Raw genomic sequence first — 17,919 nt, 5'->3', positions numbered from 1 at the left:
TTGTACTAGTGCCATGGTTACATTTATAATGATAACTCCAGGACTTGTTGTGGTAGATATTTTTATTTTTTTATTATTTTTAGAAGGATTTGAGGACCAGAAAGGTAAAGGGAGTTTTCCAATTTTTTTTAACCAATGGGTATCTAAAACTTTATCTCTTTTTATCATTTGTGTGATAAATATTGGAGAATCAAGTTTGCCAAACTGTATTATTTCCATAACAATTTCTGTTAATTATGCATATTCAAATAAATTCAGAAACAAGCTGATTAAAATAAACTGTGGTCCCCATGCTTCTAAAGTGTTTTTCTTCTACATGAAAGTGGGTAGTTTCCCCTCCTGTGGGTGTACCTAAGTTGAAGGGTCCTTTCTAGTTTCAGCTCTTCTGAAGGTATGTAGGCTTAAGACTCTCCTCCTGAAAGAGTATTTTCTCATCCATCTTGTAAAAATTAGCCTTTCCTCTCCCTGCTCTGGCAATTATTTTGTTTATTTATTTTGGCTTGTGGTTGACACCACAAGAATGAAATCTCTACAAGGGCAGGGATCATGATCTACAGTGATCCCGCCATGTGCCCGGCACTTAGTGGGTGCTTAAGAAATATCTAGAGATGGAATGAATGCGTGAGTGAGTTAATGTATACATGAATTAATGACTAAGGAAGAAGTGGCAGAGTAGTGTGACCAGTAGTAGATTTTACCTGGGTCACTTCTGAAGGGATCCCAGAATGCTGTACCCATCAGAGGTGGCAGGCTGAATGAAGGATAACAAACAGCAACAACAAAAATCCAAGGAGCAAATTTGTTACTGCTACTGTAGCCACTTTCATTTATTAAACTTGTACAATAAGCCAGACTCTGTGCTATGTTCTATTTTTCATTATTTTTTAGTCTCCACAGTGCTTGAAAGGTCAGGAGAGGCCTCGCTAAGGAGGTGATGTCAGAGCAGGAGAGAAGGCAGAGAGGAAAAGGAGAGGAGCAGAGAATTGAACTATTATGCAAGGGATTCAGGCATAAATTATGCTATTAGCATTTGGCAGATTTAGACTTTCATCGTTTGTGTTTCTTTGTGGAGAAATAGTCTTCTTGATCTTTTTACTATTTTGTTTTTGACCCCTCGGAGAATAAAAGGCACAAACTCATGGGCCTATTGTGAACGTCTTTCCACAGAGGTAAACTGGCACCATTGCCCATGTCAGTGGCTTTGGGCAATGACATTCGGGCTCACAGTTTAATTGGCGGAGGAAGGAGGCAGATCAATGACATCCATGCATGTTTACCAAGTGGGACATGCAAATTGCAGCTTGCACCAGTCAACTGGCAGCCCTGCGTGGTGTATAGTGTTTGTCAACGTGAGAATCTGTTCAGAAGGGCCATCCAAGAGGATAAAATGTATGCAACTTACAGTCAAAAGCCATTCCAAAGAGTCACGTCAGAAAGAGCTTTGCCACCTCCCTCCTCTCTCTCCCTTACACACCACGATGCATGAGGGCAGGAGAAAGTTCAGAGGTAAATTACTTGTGATGAGAAGTGACTGTGCATAGATGGGTTCTGAAATGCCAGATGGAGTGACTCTATTCTTTTGATCGTATAAGAAACGATAAGAACCAGTTGGGTCTTAGGATGTAATTCTGACACTTGAAATACATTAATATATATCTTTTTCATCAAGTAATATAAAGATCAGAGACGTATAGTGATTGTGTCTGTTTCTTGGCTAGTCACTTTTGCTGGGAGAAGCAGATTGACAGGCATTTTCTATATCCTGAACTAACTTACCTATAATTCTCTGCACTTGTTAGTTTGAAGAAAGGTGGATAATGAGATCAAGGCTAAGAGACATACAATATTTCATCTTGCTGTCAAAACCTATTATTTAAATAACTGGAAACTTCTGAAACGTTGAAATAAAGGTAGTTCTCAAGGGAATAGAAAGGATTTTTTTAAAAAAGCAGGAAGAGAGACAGAAAAAGAAGAAGGGAATTTGGCTTTGGGTGATAATGACGTGTAAATGTACGTTCATCCCTCATAACAAATGTACCACCGTGGTGGGGGATGTTCATGGTGGGGAGGCTGCACGTGTGGGGGGTGTGGGCAGGGGATATATAGGTATACTTTCTGCTCCATTTTGCTGTGAACCTAAAACTCCTCTAGAAAATAAAGTCTGTTTAAAAATATAAATAGGTAAGATTAAAAAAAAATCTATGCATGCAGTTGGGATATTGCAGTTTGCAGGACTTAGTTATTCATATTGATTACCACATCCATATTAATGACCGCACACAGAGTAGGAGAGCCTGAACTTTCAGGTTATATCTACTTCCTCCTTGTGAGTCCCTCCCTCAAAGGCAGTGACTTTATCACTTCTTCTTTCAGCTATATTCCCATATAAAATATCATTTTGCTCTTATATATGAAAATATACTCTTGAGAGAAATCTGACAGGATTATGCTTGAGAGTTCTGAAAGAATTTCCCACCCCCGGGTAAAAAAAATTCACTCTGAAGATGCAAAAGTCCAAAGATTACTGTGAATCCCAAGCTAAGCAAGCTGGGCCTCCGTAGATGGGGAAACTTGATGTAAACCTTAGGAAGTTCAGTTCCTGAGTTCCCAGAATTGGTGAGGATATCCCACCAATTCTGTCTCCATAACATAGAGGAGACTTTCAAGGCCTGATTGCCTTGGTTCCACAGAATTTAGAGATTAGGGCTGTGTTTGTCATATTAACTTGTGAAGATCTTGCTTTGCCTAAGGTTTCCCTGAATAAGAATGAGTTTGGTAGGGTGAGGAAATTCATTGTCTCCTTTTCAACTGAGTTACTTATCTCCAACTATATGTCTTACAAATAGTACTTCCCTTCCTCTATAAATTCTTCATTCCAAATTGATTTTTACCATGGAGAAACTCTCATGTCCACTGGGCAGAGTTTGGAATGAGGTTCATGAGATGTTACAGTTGCAAATCAGAAAGTATAACTTTTTATCCTTTTAAATTAACCAGGGTTTCTGGGAAAGGATGTAGCAAATAGCTAGAACACATTACAACCAAAACATGAGATTTGGAATATTAAGACGAGAAGGGAAGAAGATGAATGAATATGTGCTACCCTGTGGAAACTATGTAACTTTTGCTTTGGGAATTGTAATGTACAGCTCTGTGAGTTCAGAAAGCCAATTACTGTACATGTTGTTAAGTAATTCCATTCCCTGTGTTTTTAAGAACTCTTTAAACATTTATCAATGAATGGTTTCCAAATATATGAGGATGCCTTTCTCGATTATCTGTTCTATAATAGATGTCTACTTTCCCTTTGAGAATTTCAAAATCACACTTTAGTCTGTTGAATATATGTATTTCCATTTGTAGGGTATATTAAAATTGCTTTGGGAACTGTTTCCTGGGCACCAGAAATATCAGTGGCATAATAAAAACCCAACTTTGTACAAAAGGCACTGATTAATATAGCTTTTTTTGCCTTAGCTACTAAATGATTCATCAAGTATTTATTGGGCTTCAGAAAGTTCATAACAATGGAAAATAACAATTAAAATCCCCTAAGGGTTATTAATTACCAACTGACTTTCTTGAACCCATTACCTTACATAAGAAAAATTATTCCTACACAGTATGTCTCTGTAATCTGTGTGAATGCACACATTTATAAACACAATTATCTTTTCTAAGTAATTGTCTCATGTTATGTTTTTATTGTACTATTATTCTCAAAAATAGAGCTGAGAGCAGGAAGCTTCCAATTTTAAATCTGTTATTACATAAAACCATTTATAAGCCTCTTTCAGTTTATGTTGTTTGTATTTAATTATTATTAAGTCTTTATTTCCTGTGGAAAATATCAAATAAATATTACAAACATTTCTGCAGATTAAATTATTTTAATCCCCTTATATTTGGGTTAAATCTTTGTAAAATAGCCTTTTCAGTGTAATTTCTAGTGGGAAACATATAATTTCAACACAGTGAGATCTATATAAAATTTTCTTCCTACAATGTTTATCCTACACAATGTTTATCCTTTGGAAATACATTCATATGCATATACCTGACACTTCTTTCTATTCTCACGCTTAAAATATTTCATTCTTTGTCTTATTTGGAAAACATTATGGGAAAGTTTCACCTGACTATAATTCTTTTTTTCAACAACATTAAAAACTCCCTTATATCTAGTGTTCATGAAATGAGTATAGAAAGCAACATTCTGAAACTTAGAATATTTATTAATAATGTTTTAATTGAAGTTCCTGTCACTAAAACAGAAAACTTCTTAGATATCAGGTTACGTCCAGTTACAATGAGACCACTTATTTAGGCAGAATAATCTATAAAAATCTATAAAAATAATCCATTTAGACAGAAAATCAAGTCATTTGATTTTGTGTCTAGTATCAAGTTTTCCCCCACTCAAGTTTGTAAAAATGGTTTAAGACAATATTGCTCAGTGTTTTCTGAAGTCATCCTGCATACAAATCACCTGAGGTTCTCGTTAAAGATGCAGATCCCTGGACCCGGCACTCTGTTGAAGTAGCTTTCATCAAATTCTGCAAGGATTCCTGTCTTGTCGAACATGATTATCACTGGACTGCTCAGCAGCACTTGCCACCGTTGCCAATTTCTCCTCTTGACGCACTCCTTTCTCCAGGCGTTTGTGAAAAGGCCTTCTCTCTACCTCATAGCAACAGATGAGTCTCTTTGCCTAGTTTTCTCTCTTCTGAGAATCTGCTGTTGTTAATAAGCATCCCATACAATTCCCCCCACCCAAGATATGGCACAATAGACCCTCTGATTTCTTTGTTATTTTAATTGCCCATTATTAGGACATTTCACCCTCTAGTTGAGCTGATTCACCATCTATAACATTTCATTCTTTCATCGAAAATCTGTGATGTCCAAACATTCAAAGAAGCAAAATACGTAGTCACTGCTTTTTTGGGAGAGAGATCCAAATGAAAAGTTAAATAATCATAAGTCATCATAATAAAAGGTATATCTCACATATAAATTCATAGGAAAGATGGGTCTTTATAAATTTCTTGGAGAAGGTAGGGGTTGAGTTAGGCACTGATGGATGGGCTGTGTTTTAATCAGGGGAGCTATAAATCTAGTTTCTGTTTTACAACTAGTGAGTCATAATGGCAAATAAAATCTCAGGTCTTGTATCCAGTCTAGAAGTCAAAGCTCTATTATATTTTAATTTATAACTGTTGAGCGAGTAGACAAGATTAGATTTAGAGAGTACATTGAGTTTAGGAACTTAGATGTAAACGACTTTGCAAAGGGATTCCTGTTTATCAGTAAAATTCATACAAAGTTATCAGTTTAGGAAAATAAATAAAAAGCTCTAAACAAACTGTGAAAAATCCATCAAGGCAAAAGCAAGTAGCAAACCATTGGGGAAGCCATTAACAATTTAACAGAAGGGAATAGGGACTTTACCCACCAAAGAGAATAAAGTATTACAGATATGATTGATATATTATGCAACTATCACAGCAAAGAAGGTTGGATGGCTCCATAGGGCTGTTTTTATTCTTTAATCTTATTACATTAATCACAAATAACGTTTCTTTATGAAGTAGCTCATATTGCATTTTATTATAATTATGATGGCCGTGTCTGTTGTCTAGTAGTACAAGGGATAAAACTGAGTGAGAATAGGAAAAGAGGAAGAGAAAATTATGGAGCTCAAAGAAAGTTGGTAAGCTTAAAAACCATTGTCCATCTTTCCAGGAAACAATAATCACTCCAGTAAATAAACAATCTTGGGATTGGAAGATTTCATACAACATTTATGCAAAAAACATTTCTCAGCACCTATTATATACACAGAAGGTAAGCACTTCAGTATTCCTAGGATACTCTGCTGATACAAGTATAAATCAGACCTAGACTCTGCCTCAGGAATCTTACAGTCTAGTAGACGAAATCTGTCAAGAATATGGGAATTTATTCCATAATCATGGTCCAGTTAAACACTATGGGAGTTAAGAGGAGGGAAGTTATCTTCCTAGTAGTTTTATATTGGTGGGAAATAAATGCCTTTTTAAGCGTACAAGCATGGTTAAATCTCTTCCATCTCAAAATACAATGATATTTTGCAACAAATTACTTACTTTTTGTTATAAAACTTTTTACAACAAAACCAATAATAAATCCCATCCTTTAACTTGTGTCCTCCTCTAAGTATTTTTCCAGATTGCTTCTCCTCTGCTAATGCAAAATTCTTCAAAGGGAGGGTCTTTAGTTCCTTTTTCCACATCTTTATCTAAAACCCATCCGCTCCATAATCATCTACAAACTGACTTCCACATCCACCACTTCATGTCATCTACTATCAATGCCAAATACAACAAACTATTTTGAATCCCTTTATTACATTACTCATCTTCTGCATTTAGCTCTTGATTTCTTTTTCCTTGAAACTGTTCCATCCCCTTAGTATTCTAGATTTTGCATTCTGGTTGATGATGCCTTGTAAGTCTTCTTTCTAGGGTTGTCTTCCTCAGCCAGTCCCTTGAAAGTGGGTGTGTTCTAGGGATCCATCCTTAGCTCTTTTAATTCTTTCTCTCATCACACTTCTCCTGGCTGAAATCCTCCATTCCTATGGTTGTTTTCTACAAATAATTTATGTCTCTTACAAAATTTTCATATTCTCTCTTCCATACTGTAGAGAGACTCTCCAACCAAGGACTATATTTCCCAGACCAACCCCCTTGGATCCAGGAGAGGGCACAAGACCAATTCATGACAATAGAATATGAGGAGAAATGACAAGTAATTTTTAGGCCAAGGAGCTTTCAAGAAACAACAACTCTTCTGACTTTGCCCTTCTGTTTGTCCTGGGAGAGAGTGGAACCACACAATCAAATTTACCTGGAACCCATAATCAGCATGTGACTAACCACCAGCCAGGAACGTTATAATTGACATTTAGTGAATCAAAAAAAAAAAAAAATTTTCTATTGGACTAGGGCACTGAGATTTGCAGATTTATTTATTACAGTAGGTGACATTACTCTAATAAAGAAAATGATAACTTGAAGTGTGGTGCTATAATTAAAAAACTTGAAATATGAGGAATTGGATTAGTATTTAAATAGCAGGCAATAGGAAACCAATATCAGTGTGGAAAGATGATGACAAAGTCACACAGTAGCAAAAACTATTGTTTGTAATAACTTGAAGGCATCCAAGACTCCCGTCCACAGTTGTAGGAACAAAGATTGGAAAACGGAATGTTAGTACTGTTTGTTGATTGTTACTGGTTAAGTTTAACAAGGTATGAGAAGAAAAAGATAAGGTCAGATAAGAAAAAATCATTACATAAGCAATAAATGAAAGAAGTAGAGAGAGTTCTGAAATATGGAATCTCTCAAGGTGAGAAAACTTTACTACTTTTAGACCTGAATAAAAAAGAAATAAGACTTAAAAAGGCTTTGAGGAGTTGCAACACCAAGGCACAATCCATGAAAAAAATAATTGATAAGCTAGACTTCATTAAATTAAAAACTTATGCTCTTTGAAAGACACTGTCAAGAGAATGTGAGAAGACAAGCCACAGACTGAGAGAAACTATTTGCAAAAGATCTATCTGATAAAAGACAGTTATCAAGAATATACAAAGAACTCTAAAAAACTCAGCAGTAAGAAAATGAACAACCTGATTGAAGAGTGGGCAAAAGATCTGAACAGACACCTCACCAAAGAAGACATACAGTTGGAAAATAAACATATGAAAAGATACTTAAGATTTTACATCATTAGGGAATTGTAAATTAAAATGTTGAGATGTCACTACACACCTACTAAAATGGTGAAAATCCAAACTACTAACAACACCAAATGCTGGCGAGGATATGGAGCAATAGGAACTCTCATTAATTGCTGGTGGGAATGAAAAATGGTACAACCACTTTGGAAGACAGTTTAGCAGTCTCTTACAAAACTAAACATATCCTTACTGTTCAATTCGGTAGTATTGCTCCTTGGTTTTTACCCAAATGAATTGAAAACTTATTTGGGTAAGTTTTCAAAATTCAAAATTCCACAAAAATTCCTACCCATAGGTGTTTATAGCAGCTTTAGTTATAATTGCCCAAACTTGGAAGCAACCAAGATGTCTTTCAGTAGGTGAATGGATAAATAAACTGTGGTACAGACACTGGAATATTACTAAATGCTATAAAGGAATGAGCTATCTAGCCATGAAAAAATATGAAGGTGAAAGTGGAGACATTACATTACAACTGATACCACATAAATACAAAGGATCATAAGAAACTACTATCAACAATTATACAGCAACAAATTGGAAAACCTAGAAGAAATCAATAAATTCCTAGAAACATACAACCTTCCAAGACTGAATCATGAATAAATAGAAAATCTGAGCAGACTAGTAACAAGTAAGGAGATTGAAGCAGTACTCAAAAATCTCCCAACAAAGATATGCCCAAGACCAGATGACTTCATGGATGAATTCTACCAAACATTTAAAGAAGAATTAACACGAACCCCTCTCAAAGTCTTCCAGACAATTCAAGAGGAGGGCACACTTCCAAACTCATTTTATAAGGCCTGCATTATCCTCATACCAAAGCCAGATAGGAAATTACAAGAAAAAAAAATTGCAGGAGAACATCCCTGATGAATACAGATGCAAAAATCTTCAAAAAAATACTAGCAAACCAAATTCAACAGTACAAAAGAATCATACACCATGATCAAGTAAGATTAATCCCTGGGATGCAAGGATGGTTCAACATATGCAAATCAATACACATGACACACCACATTAACAGCATGAAGGATAAAAACCCTGTGATCATCTCAACAGATGCAAGAAAAACATTTAACAAAATTCAACATCCTTTCGTGATAACAACTCTCAACAAATTAGGTATAGAAGGAATATACATCAACATAATAAAGGCCATATATGACAAGCCCACAGCTAACGTCGTACTTAACTGTGAAAATCTGAAAGCTCTTCCTCTAAGATCAGGAGCAAGACAAGGGTGCCCACTCTCACCACTCCTGTTCAACGTAGTAGTGGAAGTCCTAGCCAGAGCATTTAAGCAAGAAAAAGGAAGAAAAGTCATCCAAATTGGAAAGAAAGAAGTAAAATTTCTCTTTCTGCAAATGATATAATCTTATAACAGAAAACCTCAAAGATGCCACCAAAAATATTAAAACTAGTAAAGAAATTAAGTTACAGGCTGTAATATCAATACACAAAAATCAATTGTGTTTCTATATACTAACAAAGAACTATCAGAAAGAGAAATTGAGAGAATAATCTCATTTACAATAGCATCAAAAAGAATAAAATACTTAGGAATAAATTTAACCAAGGAGGTGAAAGATCTGTATCCTGAAAACTATAAGACTTTGATGAAAGAAATTGAAGACACAAATAAATGGAAAGATATCTCATGTTCATGTCTGGAAGAATTAATATTGTTAAAAATGTCCATACTACCCAAAGCAATATACAGATTCAATGCAGTCTCTATCAAAATTCCAGTGGCATTTTTCACAGAAGTAGAAAAAATAATCCTAAAATTCATATGGAACCATAAGAGACTCTGATAGCCTAAACCATCTTGAGAAAGAAGAACAAAACCGGAGGCATCACATTTCCTGATTTCAAACGATACTACAAACCTATAGTAAGCAAAGCAGTATGGTACTGGCATCAAGACAGACACATAGACAAATAGAACAGAGTCAAGATCCCAGAAATAGATCCAAGCATATATGGTCAACTAATCTTTGACAAAGGAGCCAAGAATAAATACACAATGGGAGAAAGATGGTCTCTTCAATAAATGGTTCTGGGAAAACTAGATATTCACATGCAAAAGCATGAAATTGGACCCTTATCTTACACCATACATAAAATTTAACTCAAAATGGTTTAAAGACTTGAATGTAAGACCCACAAGCATAAAACTCTTAGAAGAAAACAGGGAAAAAGCTCCTTGGCATTTTTCTTGGACTTTTTGGATATAACACTAAAAGCACAGGCAACAAAAGCTAAATAAACAAGTGGGACTACATCAAACTAAAATGCTTCTGCACAGCAAAGGAAATAATGAACAAATTGAAAAGACAACCTACAGAATGGGAGAAAATATTTGCAAGCCCTGTGTCTGATAAGGGGTTAATATCCAAAATATATAAGGACTTCATACAACTCAATAGCAAAAAACAAAAACAAAAGAAAAAAAATAAGCAAATAAACAAAACCCCCCAAACAACCCAATTAAAAAATGGGCAAGTGATCTGAATAAACATTTTCCAAAGAAGACAAAGAAATGGCCAACAGGTATGTGAAAGGTGCTCGATATCACTAATCATCAGGGAAATGCAAATCAAAACCACAATGAGATATTACTTCACACCTGTTGGAATGGCTATTATTAAAAGACAAGAGATAACAAGTATGGAAAAAAGAGAATCTTTGCGCACTGTTTGTGGGAATGTAAACTGGTACATATCATGGAAAACAGAATGGAGGTATCTCAAAAAATTAAAAATAGAACAACCATACGATCCAGCAATCCTACTTCTGAGCATTTACCTGAAGGAAACAAAAACACTAACTCAAAAAGATTTATGCACCCCCATGTTTATTGCAGCATTATTCACAATAGTCAAGATTGGAAACAACAAAAGTGTCCATCAATGGATGAATGGATAAATAAAATGTGATGTATATGATATATATATAAAATGCAATATAATGCAAGATTATTCAGTCATAAAAAGGAAGGCAACCCTGCCATTTGTAACAACATGGAGGACATTACGCTAAGTGAAGTAAGTCAAACACAGAAAGACAAAAACCATGTGATCTTACTTATATGTGGAATGTAAAAAAGTCAGACTCATAGAACTAAAGAGTAGACCAGAGGCTGGGGGGTTGGAGATATGGGGAGATGTTTGTCTAAGGGGACAAACTTTCAGATATAAGATAAACAAGTTCTGGAGATCTAATGTACAACATGGTGATTATAGTTAATAATACTGTATTGTATACTTGAAATTTGCTAAGAGAGTAGATCTTAAGTTCTTACCACATACACAAAAATGATAACTATGTGAGACAATGGATGTGTTAACTTGATTGTAGTAACTATTTCACAATGTATATATATATGTATTTAATCATCACGTTGTACACCTTAAAAAATCATCTTGTACAATATAATTTTTATTATCAGTCATAGATAGTAAAGCTGGGGGGAAAAAAGAAAAGAAAATATTTGGAAGAAACTTATATGCATATCTCTAAGTGAAAGAAGCAAATCTGAAAAGTCTACATATTGTGTGATTCCAACTATATGACATCCTGGAAAAGGCAAAACTATGGAGACAGTAAAAAGATCAGTGGTTGCCAGAGGTTAGAGAGGGGGGAGGGATGAACAGGCACAGCACAGAGGATTTTTAGGGCAATAAAGTTATTCTGTATGATAGTATAATGGTGGCTACGTGTCATTATACCTTTGTCAAAACTCATATAATATACAACACCAAGAATGAACTATGGACTTTGGGTAACAATAACGTGTCAACGTAGGTTCATCCATTGTTATAAAGGTACCAATCTAGTGGGGGATGTTGATAGTGAGTGGGGCTGTGTGAGTGTGGGCAGTGGGTATATGGGAACTCTCTGTACTTTCTGCTCAATTTTGCTGTGAACCTAAATCTGCTCTAAATTAACAAAGTCTATTAAAAATAATAATAAATAAAAATATCTAGTTTTTGTTAAAAAAGGCTTTGAGGGCAATAGTCCCATTAAAACTTCTTATAAAACAAAGGAACTCAGCCTGATGGTCATTGCCTCACCCATGCCTATGGCTTAAGATGAGCTTAAAGTATCCACCTTTAAGTTGAGAGAGATTGGCAGAAGGGCAAGGAAGCATAGAAATAAAGGAGGCTGAGTAGGATATACCTAGGAAAAATCTTGCGGTATATTTGCTGCCACAATTAAATTGACTTGAAAGAAATAAATTAGATAAACTAAATAAAAGGTGTATTTAGATTTTTTTGAGAGATATATTGCTAAAACCACCATATCCTGTTACTCTAAAACTATCATTGGACTCCCAAACAGGCACCAGCAAGAAGGAGCTGTAAAAGCTGCACAGACACTAAGAAAGAGATATACCCCCAAACCCATTTCAGATGTGATTATGGGAGACAAAGGGCAAGAAAAAAATCTCGCAGTGGTGGAGCCAGGGATATAAGAACAATGGCCAAGGATGCTCTTCCTAGAGACTAGAATCAGCATCTAATGAAGGAACTTTCCCACTGCCCGGGCAGGGGTGCCCATAATGCCTGCCCAGCAGGAAATCATTGCTATGGAGCAACGAATGCTGTGTGTCTGATCCTTTTCTTTTCTGAATGGAAGTTTTTATTGTAGTCTTCCTGCCTATGTGCCAACCTTATCTGTTGGGTTAGGGCAAGGCAGAGGGAAGGTCACTTGTCTTCAAGTTCCTTTGTTGCTGGACAATAAGGAGCAATATTTGAACTTGATGGAGAAGACTATATGTCACTCAGAGATCCTGAAACTTGAGCTGTATGAAGTAACTGTGTTGGACTATGTGGTGTCTTCCTTGAAGCGAGAAGGGGAATATGGAGTGTGCCCATGAATTTGGTGGCTGGAAATGTGAGCTTTGGCTCTCTAACAAAGATTCATGCTTCACTTTCATATTGTATTAGTCAGGGTTTTCCAGAGAAACAGAACCAATAGGATGTGTGTATATATAGAAAGAGATTTATTATGAGGAATTGGCTCTTGCAATTGTGGAGGCTGTCAAGACCAAATCTGCAGGGTGAGCTGACAGGCTGGAGGCCCAGAAGAGCCGATGGTGCAGATGAAGTCTGAAGGCAGTCTACTGGGGAATCCTGTTTTGCTTATACCCAGTGGCTTAAGCTAGAATTTTGGTGTTTCCCCTTACCACTAATTTTTCCTCATTCGATGTAACCAATTAGTGACTAAATCCTGGTAATTTTACCTCTTTATCCATCTTATCTCAGCTATTATGACCTAATATGATGGATCATCTCCCTCTGACTATCCTCATAGTCTCTTAACTAGTATGTTGGTCCCTATTCTAGTCTTGTTTGTCCTCAATACTTCTTCCACAAAGCTGCTGTAATGATCTATCTAAAACATGAGTCAGACCACAACGCTCTACTGCCTAAAATCTTTTAATGTTCATCTACTATGCCAGAATTAAATCCAAACTCCTTGACATACATACAATGTTCCCTCCAATCTGCTCCCTTTAAAATTATTCAGGTTTTTCTCCAATCACTCCCTACCTCTAACTTGACATTGAATCAATAGTTCCACTGCTCACTGTTCTGTATTTCACTTTAGACCTTCTTGAGCCTTGTCCTCCTCTCATTCCTTCAAATGACCATCTTAACAACTTATTATTATGCCTTAGCTTAGGTACCAGTTTTTCTCAGTCTACTATCTTCTCCATTCTCTCCCTCACGTATTAGGTATCTTTCTTCCTTTTCCCGATAACATCCCAAATCTACTGCTATCACTGCTTTTAGTTTATAGTTTAATGAGTATCTGTTGATGTGTCTGTCTGTCCTCACTAATTAGAATTTCTCGAGGACAAGGACTATGTTTATGTTCAAATATTCATTAGCTACCTTTATGGAACAGGAAACTGATTTAAATAGTAGAGAAAGTAACAGACATGATTCCTGCCCTCCATAAGCTTATTCTATAGAAGTGAGATTAAAAAAATAATAAATAAGAAACGTAGATAATGAAGGTACTTTTAGGGATTGATAAAGGCTGTGAAGAAAATAAAACAATATGATGCGATAAATGGAGAGGGAGGGGTATATACTTTAGATAGAATCGTCAGCATATCTGAAGAGTGCTATTTCAGTGAAGACTAAAAGTATGAGAAGAAATGTGGCGTGTGAAGAAGTGGGTAAAGTGCTCCAGGTAGGGGAGCAGACTAGAGTGTAATGAGCAAGAAAGAGGTTGTTACAAGTTGGTTTGAGAGTAGAGACTTGGAAACTTTTTCCATTTGAGGGATCTGAAATCCTTTATACTAAGAGTTGTAAATGACAAATATTCAGCTTAAAATATTACTACTCTTAAGTAAAACTGGAAAACAAAGCACTTTCTCCTCCTTTCTCAAATATTATGTTATTCCCCATTTAGCGCCCCCACCCCCCATGCACAAGGAGGCCTCATGGGAGTGTTTCCTGTTGATTTACTTGTTTGTGTATATATGTGTCTATTTTTGATGAAAAGCAAGTAAGGCTGCTGAGTTTCGGGAATGACTGTAAGTCATAGAATAGAAAACAAGAATTCAGTGGAAGCTGGACGAGGCAGCTCGAAGTTACCATGAAACTCCCCAGTCCTCGGCCAGAATTTACAGAAATCTAGGGAGGGATGAGCGACAAGATGGGAGAGTTTGGAGCTTCAGCTAATCTTATTTGGATCTTGAGGAACTGAGTGATTCTATCTGATGTCCAAATTACATAAAGCATTTGTATTTTAACACAAAACAAAATGTTAAAGGCTGGCATTCCTTGCCTGAAATTTGAAGCACACTACTGAGTGGGGGATAATTTGGGGTGCATCTCAATGGACTGAGAGAAAGAGAGAACAAGAAAAAAGTGAAAGGAAAGTCTAGATAGAGAGTCATTAGAAGGAAGAGGAGAGAGAAAAAGAGTGAAAAGTCATTTCCGTATGCCCATTTCCCCAGGATGCCCTTACAGACCCTGCCCGCTCGTTTTGCTCCATTTCCTTTCTCTCTCTCTTTGGCCCTGCCTAGCCTTCCCTTATGCCAGCCTTGGTGGAGACTGCTATTGCTTACTCGTATCCTCTCCTCTTTTCCCTCCTGGGCATACAGCTGCATTACATTTCCCAGTGCCCTTGCATCTAGGTCGGATCATGGTATTGGGGCTAATGGAATGTGAGAAGAGTGTTATAAATTACTTCTTGGCTTGACCATAAACTATTTTCTCTTTGTCTTCCCACTTCATGGCTAGAAAAGAAGGTCAAAGGGATACTGTCCAGGAGACTTCTGACTGGGGACATCTACCTTAGACTTGACGTGTGAATGATGAGCTTTTTTGTTAAGCTGCTGAAATCTTGTTTTTGCTTTTACAGTAGCTATTACTATTCTGACTTGATACAACTGCCAGCGCTGATTCCCTCCACCTCCATCTCTCTCTTCCAACCTATTACCTCCTGCTCCCTCTATTTTTCATCTGGTCGAAATATCTTTCCTGCTAAGTATATGCCTTCCATTTGGCCCATGTGACATTTGGGGGAGCGGGAAGGGGAAGAGGGGCAGATAAAGGGGCTGAGTTTAGGGAATGACTGTCAGTCATAGAGAAGAAAACAAGAATTCAGTGGCAGCTGGACGTTACCATAAGACTCCCCACTCTTTCTTGCTTGATAAATTTGAGTTCCATGCTACTATCACTGCTCTAACCATTGATCACCTTTTAACCATGTGCAAAATTGTATAAGAGGGGTTGAAGAAGATTTGGAAGATATGATTTTAAGCTAATCGAGGACAGTGATTACATTTCTTCGTAGCTTTATATTTTATTAATTAAAAGTTAAAAAAATAGAAGATATAATTTGACAGGCTTAATGAAATTAAGGAAACCACTAGATCTGCCTCCAAGACAGTGATAAAAAATACTTAAATTGAATCATTGAATAAAACCTAATAAATTTTTATCCTATTATGAGCATATTGTTAAAATGTACTTACACTTTCCAAGGTTGAAACCACCCACTTTGTGCAAAGGTCATGATGTCAGCAGTTCCTGTCAAGACCAGATGGGCTGCCTTGAAGAACTTATCTGCTGTCTCCTGTATTAAGGGTTGCTTATGACATATTTTTGGTTCTGTAGTTATTTTTCGGGGCATCCATATACACAAGATTCATTTTAAATCCTTTAACACATTTTCCTCATGCGGATGTACTATTACAGTCCCTTGTGAGAACATGTGTTGGTTATGTTAGAATAAGACTTAAAGTAACAAATTGACTTCCTTTCAAATGCTTTAGAAAATTTTAACCCTCAGGAATAAATCCTTAATTAGGTGAATGAAAATTGAGATCTGGTTAAGTCTTAGGGAGTAGGTGAAAATAGACCAGGGGATGTTTTCTAGCAGACATCTTCCTCTGGAGACCCATCTTGGAGGGGTTGTCAGGAAACCACTATTCTCCTCTTACGGTCCTCCCAGTTACCTGTCACCATGTGGTGGCTGTGCATAGGTAAAGGGATTCTTAGATGGGGAATGAAGGGAAGTAGGCAGTGGGTCGGTAATTCTGGGAAGCAGAGTGTAGAAACAAACATAGGATTGCCCGTTTGTAAGATGGAGAGATTTAGAGAGGGAGATAAACTCTATGGCTATTGCAAGCAAGAGCAAAGAATTAGCTCATTCAAAATAAATTTCCTTTTTTCAAAATGTGGTATATATATACAATGGAATACTACTCAGCCATAAAAAAAGACAAAATCGTCCCATTTGCAACAACATGGATGGGCCTGGAGCGTATTATGTTAAGTGAAATAAGCCAGAAAGAGAAAGACAAACACTGTATGATCTCACTCATATGTGGAATATAAACCAACACATGGACAGAGAAAACTGGACTGTGGTTACCCGGGAAGAGGGGTGGGGGGTGGGCACAAGGGGTGAAGGGAGTCATATATGGGGTGATGGACAAACAAAAATGTACAACCCAAAATTTCACAATGTTAGAAACCATTAAAATATCAATAAAAATCAAAAAAAAAATAAATAAAAATAAATAAATAAATTTCCTTTTTTAGACCCCTAAGATATCATTAAATCAGACTCCGTCTCTACTCTTGCTTTGTCTTTCTGTAAATTGGACTCTCTTTGACCTATTCCAGTGCATGCTGCTCTATTTATAATATACTTTTATATGTATAATTTCTCATGCATTGTCTCATTTTCTCCTTACAATAGCCATGTGAAGTAGGTGGTATCATCAGTTTATAAATCAGGAAAGTAAGGCTCAGAAGGTTTACGTGTATATTTTGAATATCTTACAACTAGTAAATCTCAAGTTTGGGTCATTTGTCCCTAAACCTCATGATTGCTTCACAATATGCTCTTCACTAGCCTATCAGTCTGTTCATGATCTAGATCTTCTTTCCTTCTCAAGTCTCATGTCTTATACTTTCTCATTTTGCAATCTGTAATTCAGTCATGACAAACATCTTTCAGTTCCTCACCTTTGCCACGGCCTCTCTCACTTCTGAGTATTTACTCCTGTTCTCTGTTTCTGCCTTTAACATTCTGGCTGCCATTTGTCTGATTAACTCTTAGTCAGTCTTTGCATTTCATCATGTATATCATCACTTCCAGGAAATCTTTACTGACCAGTCCCTTCTGGAGTATAACCCTGGTGCCTTGCTTGCCCTCTATCTTCATATTTGTCCTGCTTAATGTGTTGTATCACCCACTGGTCCGGGAAGTATGTGAGCACAGTAGACTGCATCTGTTTTATTCAGTGTCTAGCTCACAGTAGGGCTCAATATTTATCCTTTGACTGACTGATTGAAAGGATACGTGAAAGAATGAATGGGTGAATATTCCTTATTCAATTTTACCCTTTCTTCCAGATAGTTTTCAAAGCTCCCTTATTATTTTCTCAAATGTTTTAGTGTACCAAGAATAACAGTTAATATGACTTAAAGATGTGTCCTACATTTATAAATATGAAGCCTCTCTAATGGCTTTCTGAGAGTCATGGAAAGACCAGACATCACTTTGAGTGGGGAGAAAGAACAAATCAAAAATCCCACTTTGCTACTTTTCTGGTTCCACTTTTTCCCACCAGCTACTTTTCAGCCTTG

The sequence above is a fragment of the Diceros bicornis genome, chromosome 17 (assembly GCF_020826845.1).
Source record: "Diceros bicornis minor isolate mBicDic1 chromosome 17, mDicBic1.mat.cur, whole genome shotgun sequence".
NCBI lineage: Eukaryota > Metazoa > Chordata > Mammalia > Perissodactyla > Rhinocerotidae > Diceros > Diceros bicornis.
Note: the sequence above shows the minus strand (reverse complement) of the source record.